This window comes from Cupressus sempervirens, chromosome 11 (assembly GCF_028749045.1).
Source record: "Cupressus sempervirens isolate cs-2001-9-10 chromosome 11, ASM2874904v1, whole genome shotgun sequence".
In the NCBI taxonomy this organism is placed as follows: Eukaryota; Viridiplantae; Streptophyta; class Pinopsida; order Cupressales; family Cupressaceae; genus Cupressus; species Cupressus sempervirens.
In genome coordinates, this window is record NC_143128.1 from 300447482 (window position 1) to 300459896 (window position 12415).

Sequence of the window (12415 nt, forward strand, 5' to 3'; positions counted from 1 at the left end):
CTTGGGATTATGCTTCATTCTGGAGATGGTCCTTGAAAGCTTATCAGTTGGTCTCTGTGACATCAACTTTGGAACCAATCTTATTTCTTAATCAGTGCATCACACTTTCTAGTTTTCTTTGAATCGAACATGTTGCTCACACATTCATTCAAAGAGGGGCAAAATGTAATACCCCAAAATTGGCACATTGCCATGATTACCAATTCTAGTCTATCTGATCAATTCTAAAGTCCTATTTCACTACAAAATTCTTATTCTAATATTCGCTACTTGACTTAAGTGTCAAATGCAAAAAACCCTAAGTCTACATTAATCAGACTACCTATTTAATTCCTAAAGTATTGACTCGTATTAGTCACATTAAACCTATTGACTAAGATTTGATTTATATAAAGTATTTATACTTTAATTAATTTAAATTATCTCCTAAGACCAATGTACTAAGGAATTAAAAAAATTTAATTTAATAACTATGCCTATTTTAATTAATTGAATGTAATTATTAAATTAAATAGAAAAGGCATTTATGAGGTCATATCTCATTTTATTAAATTGAATATATTTGCCAAATTCTATTTCTTAGTTCAAAAATGGAAATTCTCAATTAACTACTTCTCGAATTAGAAATGACTTAATTCATTTACACTTACACTAAAGTGAATCTAAGTTAACAGTTTCTTGCACTCAAGATCTGAGTCAGTTAACTGCATCTGTATTGGGAATCTTTGACTTTGACTAAATCTTAGCTTCAATCCTGACTGTCGATCTGAGTTGACCTCAATCATTGATGGATTCCAAGGATTCTATTTAAGAGACTCATAATTACTCATTACAGAGGTTGAATTTTTATGCTATTGAATTGCTATTGGATTGAACACTCACTCTCATAAGCTTTATATGTACCTTTTCTTAATATCTTAGTATCATTTAGATTTAAAAATGCATACATTTAATTTAGATTTCTTTATTTTTCAATAGAATAGATTTCATTTCATATAGATTACTTGTACATCCATCTTTTGCATAAACCCTTCATTCTAGAATGGTGTGGTTGCCTGCATCTTGTTCTGAGAGCTCATAGGAAAAATCCTTCTAGATAGAAGGCAACGAGTCATACTGTCAAGTATCCTGAATAAGCAATTCAATGTTTATCCTAGGATGAATCCATAGGTAATGACCACATTGAAGTGTGTGTGAGGTTTAGGGACCCACAAATTCACATATACACCTTTCACTCGCTCCTCCTCTCTATCACCCAATTTATACTACATTTCTAACAATTGGTATCAAAGCATTGGTTCTCACATTAGAAGTTTAGTAGCTTGAGAAAAGATCAAAGGAAATGGAAGTTTATAGATAGAGAAAGCTATAGAAAATGAGAAATTGGATCTACAATTGGCCATAGAACAATTCAAGAAAATGAAGGAGTGGCTCTCTCAATCCATGAAAAGAAGAAAAGATCTTGTAGAACAAATGGATGATAATCTCTATATCAAAGAAAGAATTGAAGACATTTTTCAAGAAATAGGTTTAGATGATGTTGATGCAACAATCACAAATCTAATTGAAAAAAATCTTTCTCTTCATGAAGAAGTCATAAAGTTAAAAAGAGAATAATAAATTCAATCAGTCAGAATGTGTGAAGTCATGGAAAAATAGGACAAAGATAGAGAAGAAATAGAAGAAAATGACAATGAAATTCAAAAACTATCTCTTCAAAAAATAGATCTAATTGATCAACTCAATGATGCAAATAAAGAGCTTATCAACTTGAGGACAGATAATGAAAGATTGTAAAATGATCTCAACATAGAGAAGCAAACCAATGAGATAATGATAAAATCTAAATAAAGCATGAATCATTTGAATAAGAAAACTCAATTTAGACACAAAGGAAAAACTAGATTAGGATACACAAAAGAAGGTGAATCATCTCAGCAAGGATCTCAAAAGAATAAAAGGCCTACATGTAATCATTATGGAAAGATAGGACATAAATCAAACAAGTGTTGGAGAAATGGTAAATTAAAGTTCAGTTGGAAGAGTTACAGTTGCAACAAACTAGGACATAGAGCATGTGAATGCATAGAGAAACCTAAGTTTTAGGGAAAGTTTTTTATTTGCAATAAACAAGGGCATAAATCTTTAGAGTGCAAGACCAAGAAATGGAACCTAGTAGACCAAATTATCAAATCTATATTTGGTTGGGATTACAACACATGGTGTAGATGTCACTATTGTGGTGAGTATGGGAACATTATAGAAAATTGCATAAAAACTCACACAAGGAAGAGAGACACTACAAAGAGATGCTTTGTATGTACAAAACTTTGACATTTTGCCAAGAACTATATGAACTAAGGGAGAATTGAAGATGAAAGGAAAGAAAAGGATGACAATATCAAAAGTTAAATGAGGTAGCAATGGGTATGGAAATCTCCTAAGGATGCAAATTAGAGTAATGAAAGTGTTGAAACCCAAGTCAATGAGTTGGGTGACTCAACCATTTCAACCTAGTTATTTATGAAGATTACTAGAACTATGATTCAGAAGAAGATATCTCCAATTAGTTCTAGTCATCAAGTAGAATATCCATATCAAGATTTTAGATGCACAAGGATTACTCAGTCAAGATGATAGCTGAAGTTTTCTCTAAGAACTTATCAAACATGGTCGGGTTGGAAGACCTAATTGAGCTTGAATATAGATGGTGAGTTGAAGACTTTTTCATGTTGAAGACTTTTCCAAGTAGATGACTTTGCCAAGTTGAAGAATCTGCCAAGTTGAAGACCCTGCCAAGTTTAAAGACTTTATCAAGTTGAAGGTATCATCTGAGCGATGAAGACTTGGTTGAGTTGGATAGCCTATCATTGAGCCAACTATTATACGATGTATTAATGATGACTTGAATACATAATATTATTTAAAGGAAGAAATAAAAGGATTTATTTGACTGAGAAATTTTTAGAGCTAAGAGTGAAGAGCATTCTAGAGCTCCCAAATGATTCAAAGAAAATTTCATCAAAGTTTATCCTTGTATTTAATGTATTACCAAGTAGTATGGCATCTTCCAATAACAAAGTAAAGAATGGTATAGAAATGTTGGTCTAAAGAGTCGATTGCAAAACCCCAACATTCAAATTGAGTTTAATGATTACAAAAGAACTTGACCCAGCTAGAGCTCAATCATAGATTCCTCCTAAGGTACTCTTCATTTATGATATTCGGTCATATTGTCACTATTCTATGCAAGAATTAGGAACCCTAGAAATGAACCAGGCATATAATGAGTTATATGTGGATGGAAATTTGAAACCTGAGCACAAGAATTTGGAAATGAAAGGTTTAACACATATCTTGCATATGCCAAGAGATTTTCAAGGGAAGTGGATTATATTTATTCCAAGCTGAGTTCACGACATACATTTACAGTTGGATCAACCAATTCATATCACCAAGAATATGATTCATAGAATCATAGGGTTGTCAATGCTAAACAAGGAAAAAAATAACAAAAACCTAGGTCGAGTCAAACTGGCTAAAAGGACTCTTGTTGAATGGGATGGTAGAGACATGAAGATCAAATTTGGCATCCATATTATTGCTCCCAAGATCTACAACTCAAGTTTTCTAAACAACATTTCATGCAAAGCTGTTGACCTAGCTTTCAAATTTATGAAGAACAACTTATCTTTTGACCTTCCTTAGATACACTCAATCAACTCAACAAAAACATGGAGAGCATTCAATCATCAAAGAATAATCCGTGTAAGTTTGGATCTCTTTTGACCTTTTTATTCTTTTATGTTCAAAATTTCTTTCCTTCCAAAGGCAATGTGGCAATGAAGAAGGATACACCTATTGTGTACCAAATTAATGAATTCATAACTAAGATGGGTGAAAATTTTGAAGGAATTATGGATACATTTTTTGAAACTTTTAAGTAGATAATGGAGAGTAGATATAGATTCCTAAAGAAAATAGTGGAAGACTATGAGAAAGATATTTGTTTTCTTGTGGATTGTGAAAAAGTACACATATAGGTAGTAAGGTTAAGAATGGCATGGGTTAAGCCTCTAGCATTTGAGGTTAACATTGATGATACAAGGGACATAATTGAGGCTCTTATGAATAAGCTAGTGGACCCCAAGGTACCATATTTTGGCACCTATGAGGAAGCCAATGCTAGGATTTCATTGGAGATCAAGCTTCCTCAAGCTATGAAGAGAGGAAGGAAATAGGTTGAGAAAATTGTGAGGGAAACCAAGAAGTCCATCTCTCCTCTCCTACTGACAAAGGGAAAAAGAGAAGACATTTAGGCATAGGAAGAAGGTGAGTAATCTATAGAGGAAGAAGAATATGAAGAAGAGGAGCCTCCCAAGAACAAAGGGAAGGTTATCATAATGAGACCTATAAATTCCTCCACTTCTGTGTTCACCAAGTATTTTACAAATCTAGAAAGAAATTGAAATTGCAAAATGAAGATGAAGAAGAAGTAGTCTTCAAGAGGTCTACCCCTACCTTCCAAGAAAGACTAAAAAGAATAAATAATGGAGGAGGAATGATATATTTTAAATCCCTCAAGTATGAAACAAGAACCACAAATGAGAAGAATCAAATTTAGGAAGCCCTAGTGGCTAACATGGAAAAGTAGTACTCTCTAGAGGAACTAACAAAGAAATTTCCTAATGTCTTATTGAAGGCAATTGCACCACAATGGAATAATGCATTAAACATTTCCAAGGACATCAAAGAAAAAACCCTGAAACAACTTATGTTGAGTCTATCTAATAAGGAAGTGAAGGAATCATTGAAGAAAAATGAAACAAAGTTGACCCTAAGTTCAATGCATTCCTTATCCTATCAAAAGACATTGAATTAGTTGTGAAGTCTAACACAACTGCATAGAAGAACATCTATGGCTTGCACAATCCTAGTGAGGAGGTTGCACAAATAGATGATGAAAATGTTGAGAAAGATGATCAGGAAATAAATAATGAACAAATTAATTAAATTTATAATGTCAACAAAGAAGTAAATAATGAAGAGGATGTAGAGGATCAGACTAGTAGTGGATACTTCCTTAAATTTTATAGTATTCAAGATTGATATCCAGAGAAGATAGTAGTAGAGGTAATGGTCTCCCTCTCACTCTATTTGAGAAAAGCCTTAGTGACATCTAGCTTGGAAAAAGCCACTAGCAAGTTAGTTGAGGTAAAAACTATTCCATCATTCATTCAATTGATAGTTGGATCCATCCTATCAGGTGCTATGCTAACAACTTTATCTCTTGAGAAACAAGTGCTTGTTGTTAATATAGTGGATCAAACCAAGTCACTACTAGAATTAGTAATTTTTCTTGTTATAACTACTAGTGATACTATTTCTACTATGGCAAGTGCAATAACAATTGAGATTAAGCTTCAATCAAGCACTAAAGTTTTGAAGAAAGAAAAGGAAATTATTCCTTCTTCTATTCAAAAAGAAAGGGGTAAAGAGGTAGAAGCCTCTATCAAGGAATTAATCTAGAGGAGGACATTGTAATACTAGATTGGTATCTTTCCAATCTAACTCTTGATCAAATGGACACCCTTGATGAGCTATGGAAGAAGAGGGAAAAATAGAAAAAGCTCAGAGAGAAGTATAAAAATAAAAACCAATTTCTTGAAGATATTATGAGCATATTTGTTGATGCACTAAACATAGAGGTTGATGAAAAGAAACCAATTTTGGATCAACTTTTTGAAGTTGATAATGAAGAATTAAGTGGACAAGAAAAGCTCATACAGAGGGTGGAAAGGAAATTTGAAAATAAAGTCTTGGAGAAAGAAGCCCAAAAGATTGTTATTGACCAAGTGGAGTTGTCTACTATTCTTTCTACATTTGAAGATTCTATAAATAATTTTGCTACTTTATTTGTGAAGCTAAGTGATACATAAAAATTCACTAAGGAAATAAAGGAAAAGTTATCTAAGATAGACGTTGATATGAAGGCAAGTGCACATCAATTTTCACTTGATACTAGTAGTAGTTCTATACATTTTGTGAAGATCATATATCTAACATATCTACAGGCATAATTGCTGAGGGAAGAAGCTAGGATAAGGGTCACACTAGTAAAAACATAGGGCATGATACTTCCTAACCTAGATGCAATACAAAAACATATTGCACATGCAAAAACATTGATCCATGACAATAATTTCTCTATTGTTGATCACATGATGGAACTATCAACAGAGGTGTAGCTAACCTTGCATAGTTCAAAAGCTTTGCAAGAGAATTGGGACAAAACAATGTCCACACTTTTGAAGGTACATAATGATTTCCCTTCACATTTTTGCATTATCTTGTAGCTATGCATTTTTGGCATTTGTGTCAAAAAGAGGAGAACAATATTATCATACACAAGGGGGAATGTATATATATACAAGAAGATATACAAATCAAAAAATATTTATACAAAAAAAGTTTTGAAAAACAAAAAAATAGAGTCAGAATTTACTGTGCAGTAGTAGTAAATAGCAATCAAAACTAAGTTACAGACCTAGACATGTTGATAGGGGAAGTTTTGAGTTGTATTTTGAGTATTCAATATTTTGGTATGATAAGTGTTTTTTTCATTAATGCCAAAGGGGGAGATTGTTGACCTTATGGTCAAATCATTTGTCTATTAGTGACTTAACACTTAGTCAGTTGTTTACATTGCTATCGAGCTCCATATGCAAAAAGAAGAGGCACCTGAGCTTCATAATGTCTACCAAGCATTTGAGATAGAATGCAGTGTAAGTCATATTTTATAGTTACTACCAAGCTACTCATTAAGATTGCAATGTTTGGAAAGCTTTGCAGAGTTTACTAAGTTCATCAATGCAAACCATATAGGATGCAATGTTAACCAAGATATACAATGTTACCCAAGCTCTATAGTATCTACCGAGCTAGCAATGTTAACAAAGTGAATGAAGGTAGTGTTGATTGAGCCTTTTAGTGTCAACTATGTCTACCAATTTCTTTAGTATTCATTGAGTCACCCAATGCTAACCTAGTTCCTGCTACTCTAAGTGATCTATGTGGATCGAGCATTAGTGTCAAATGAATGCCATATTTTTCCAATTGTGAGAATATCACCTGAGTGGTCTTCAAAACCTAATTTATAGAAGTAAGCCAATTTAGTGAAGATTTTTTGAATTAGGTGTTGTAGCCAACTCCAAAAGGTAGTTCATTGGATTGGTATATGTGTAATACATCTTATCATATCCAAATCATTAGAGTAATATGGAAGTGAATCAAGAAAACAATATGAGTGTGAATTAAGAAGGCTATAAGAAGTATAAGGAAAAGAAAAGTGTTATCTATCATAGTTAGGTGATTATTTTATTTCAAAGGGATATCATTTAGAAAATTGAGATGCAAGATTAGAGATTGGCCATTGATTCATCCTAATAGGTGTATCAGTCGAATCCTCTAACAAGGTAGACTTAACAATCTTTTCCAAATCTGCTAATAGATTGCATACTTCATTGTATGTTTTGAATCCTTGCATAAGGTGGATCTAATAGTTTGTATTGCTCCTAACAAGGAAGATCACCAATAGTGATCAATTGTAAGCTTTAATAGGATAAGTTTATATTGCAGTAATAAAGCTTTTGGTTATCACCCCCATGTTAGTTTTACTTTCTATTTGGAAGGTTTCTTGGTTACAAAATATTGTGTCAAGTGTTATGAATGTTTTCTTTCTTTCATTATTTCATGCATGCAATTATATCAAATTATATTATGAAGGTTTAATTGGTGAATTAAAGTATAAGTTTTATTAGTTCTTGATTCACCCCCTCCCCATCTTAATCACCCATTCTATACTACGTTTCCAACACACATATCTAGTAATGCTTCTCTTGTATCCTCCACTTCTTATAGAACCCATGCATCTCCTATATCATAAAATCTTACCAACATGACTTCATCAAATGAAGAACTCAATGCTTCTCATGATGACGTGTGGTACCCTAAATGGATACCTCTAAAAGAAACACAAGCTAATAAACATTGGGTTTCAAAAAAAATTGATGTGTCTAAGACCAAAGATCCCAACCCTTCATGCATTACCATGCTTCTCATGCTTACTCCAAGTATTCATTCATTATCTATTCAAGAATACATCATGCAAATCCAAGATACTCTTATGTCCTTAGAAGTGGCTCCATGTCAAGAGGATTGTCAAAAAAATGAAGAAACAAATGTCAAGAAAGATCAAGATCAACATACCTCCAAATCATTTCATATCTTGATGTCATCCCTCCATATCAAGAACAAAATATTCCTCCATCTAAAGAACAATGTATTTCTCCATGTCCTATATCATTTTCATCTCCCAAGAAAGATCTAGATATCACTTTTATTTAGCTTACTAGAAATCAAGATACAATTTCTCTTCCTATGTTATCCAAAGACACTTGTAATTATTCTCCATATCCACCTCATAAATTCCCATTCTTCCTAAGTGTTTCTATAAGAATAAATCCTCAAGCTTCAAGTTCTCCTATCAAAGAAGTTTCTCCTATGAAAGATATTAATGAACCTATTGGTGGTGTTGACCATGTTGTCCGATCTAAAGATGTTATCCCTACCCATCATCCCTTTGCATATTTTAAATATTTCCTTGGTCCTTGTATATTAAAGCTAAAACCTATTTCCTTGGTCCTTGTATATTAAATCTAAATTCCCATTCTTCCTAAGTGTTTCTATAAGAATAATATCCTCAAGCTTCAAGTTCTCCTATCAAAGAAGTTTCTCCTGTGAAAGATATTAATGAACCTATTGGTGGTGTTGACCATGTTGTCCAATCTAAAGATGTTATCCCTACCCATCATCCCTTTGCATATTTTAAATATTTCCTTGGTCCTTGTATATTAAAGTTAAAACCTTCAAACCTTCTAGCCAAATTTGGTCCTTATATTCCTCCATCTTAGATACCTTTCACTCCGAGCTTTTCACCCACTTCTCCCATCATACCCCAAGATCAAAAAAGGCATTCATCCTTGAAACATTTCCATCCAACCATCCATCTAAACCTACCATATCATCCTCATCCATCTACATAACCAAAGTCTTTTGGAAGTAATTTGGATGTACAATATAAAGGGAAAAAATACAAGAATATATTTAAAAATGAACATCACCATGTCCTATCTAGTAGACATGTGAATGAAAAGAGAAAAAATAATATTCAAGAGACCACAAGGGTCCACCAAGAAAATAATAAAATCAAAGAAAATATGTGTTCCTAAACCTACCATTGAAGAAATTCTTCCTAAAGCATCCAAAGGACTATAAAAATAAAATACTATGTGGATTCACAAGTCTCTCTTAAAAACTTGAATTTTGAAATAAAATCAAAGTTGACATTCAAGATTCCAAAGGATTCTACTCTATCTTCTTCCAAAAACCCTCTACCACCTCATACATCATAGCCTCAAGCTATTCCATCCATATTACTACAATCATTTCACCACCCTTCAAAGTGTGTGTCAATTTTGATCATTCCCACTTTTCCATCTAGCATTGTACAATCCTTCCAACACCCTATCTACTATCGTTCTACATACTATCCTTCCACCTGCTATCCTACACTTACCTACTATCCTTTCCCCTATTGTCCTTTTATCTCATTTATCTCATCTAAAGCATAAAACCTTATCCTCCATATATCTTTATTTTCTTTATAATCTTCCTTCCATCATCATATCTTAATCTTTGAGCATACCTCTCAGTCACCCTAGACTATAATAACATATTTTTTAAGGATTATAATTATCTAAAGAGAAAAGGTTTTGAATTGTTTACTAATAATCTAATAGAAATTGAAAAAAAATCAAATAATGAAAGAAAAATAAAATTCCTCAGTGAAAATCTGGTAAATAGGAACCTTGGTAGAACAAGTAAATTGAAAAAAATAGTCCTTTGGTGAAACACTTCTTATGTCAACTTGGATAATTACCATGATGAAAATCTAGAAAAAAAAAAGGCATCATTAGTAATCCTCTATCATCCAAGTATTCCCTCTTTCACCTTTGATCTTGACAATGTTGAGCTATCTGTGAGCATTAGTTATCTTATCCATTAGCTACCTTATCATGATCTTGCTTATCCCAAACCATTCACTCACAATCTCCACAATAAGCTTCATCCTTATCATTATATCCTATTACTATTTTACTCAATTGACACCTTGGTCTTGATCAAAAGAGAAAAAAAAAAAATGGCTTGTATAGGCCTTCTAATAGTCCTACTCTTTTGGACTATATGCTTTCATGACAAGAGCTCATTATCCTATATGTTATCTAGCTCATTAACTTCCATTTCTATCCAAAACTTGATTCATATGGATATTTTCCCCTTCCTTATCTTGGTTATTCTTTAAGAGATAGTCCTTTAATATTACATTCACTTGCTTCATGAATCATTGACTATCCATCTTATCTATCATCATACCAATACATCATGTCCTACACCTTGATAGGCACTAGGATAAAAATAATTTAATCTTTCTTGAGAAATAGTAATCTCTAAATCATTCTAATAATATAAAAAATCATCATTTGATCTTAAAAAATGTGTATCTTTTTATTTATCTATCAACATAAACCTTTCTACCACCACAAAAATAAATTAAAATAAAATTTTATAAAAATTCCTTTAAAAAATACCAAAAAAATCCTTCCAAGTAGTGTTACTTATACATTTTCACTTTCAACAATCATATTTTGGCTTTTTCTCATAAACCACTTTCCTCTCACTACACTCATACATATCTTCTTGGTCTAGAACTACTCTTTGCCTAGGTCTAGGGGTCATATTCTAAGTCATCTTTGTCTCTAGGGACAACAAATGTTTCTCAACACTTCCCCAAATAGTGTTTCTCAACACTTATTAGATACATTACCTTGAACCTACACTTTTCTATTAGTTAAGTTGTGCAATATATCTCACTTGTGGGCATAAGTCTGAGAAGCATCAATGTTAATCTTTGTATCATTCTCAAATTAAAATGATTGAGACGTGCTAAGAAATTTTTATTTATATGTTGTTTGCTCCCGATTATTTTTTTTGATGTTCCCTCCCACATCTTTTCCATATGTCACTTGACTAGATGATTAGGGGCATGGGGCATATATTTTTTGAATTTTATTTATGGGTATGGTTTTAGTGATCCCATATGTTTGGTGTGTTAGGTGTCTACGATAAGTGCCTCCATCATGATAAATTGTGCCTATTTGTGCAATACTATGCTTATGGTCATCTTGGCTCTTATTCGTTGATGCTATAATAATCATGCTACAATAATTGGAAACTTAACCTAAGTCATCCTAGACCTTATGTCTCTGATGCATATATTAGTTTCCTACACTTTAGCTGACATATATCACATTTATATTTTCATAGTCCCACTAGCCCTAGTGATGATTCCATGATCATGTAATGTCCCTTCATAAACTAAAGACCCATTATAAATCCTTGAATTGTGCACTTGTATTTTTTAATTTTTGTTTGCATCTTAGTATTTGCATTTTTTATTAGGCAAGGAGAGAGTATTCATTGCCATTTGACAAATTTGGCCATCATACCTTTTGCATTCAATTGTGCTTGATCATCATCTTCAATTGTCTTCCTTATCAATCATCTTTTTATCATCCAATGATACCCTATTATCCTATCATCTAAGGGGTTAATCTTACCATCATATCTAATGTATCCAAATTCTAAGCTTTCAAATCATTTTAGATATCTTGGATTTCTATAAAATTTGCACCCTTACCTAATTTTTATATCCTAGATATTTATCTTACTAGTTAAAATCATGATTTAAATTATTTTTTCTTCATTGTAGTGGACTTCTCTTCTAAGGCTTATCTATTAATCTATTGAGGAAATAAATTTTAGATTTGTACATTGTCACCTTCTTTGACTTGATTCTAATGTTATGTCTTTTTGGTCAAACTTAGTCAAACTAGGCCACATTCTCATCACTGGGTTGTCAAAAATGATTATATGCTTTCTAAATTACTGATCAATCATCTTGAACCTTCCCTTATCTTAATTTGATTAGATCTATCTCATTTTTGCATCTCCTCTACATCATTTTTATTTCAACCTTAAGGGGGCAAGAGTAGTATATTATCAATCTTTAAGCATTGCAAATTAATTATGCCAAGTTATTATTGTTAGGGGCATCTTAGCTTCATCACTTCACATGAACCTATGATTCATCAAAACTTTTGTACCTAGGGTAGATGCTCTTCAACATATCAATTCTCATCACATCACATTAGTTCTAGTATTCACTTATCAACCTTGTCCTAATGTTCAATTTCATTTTTTTACATAAAATATTGAATTCATAATAATCTCTTGC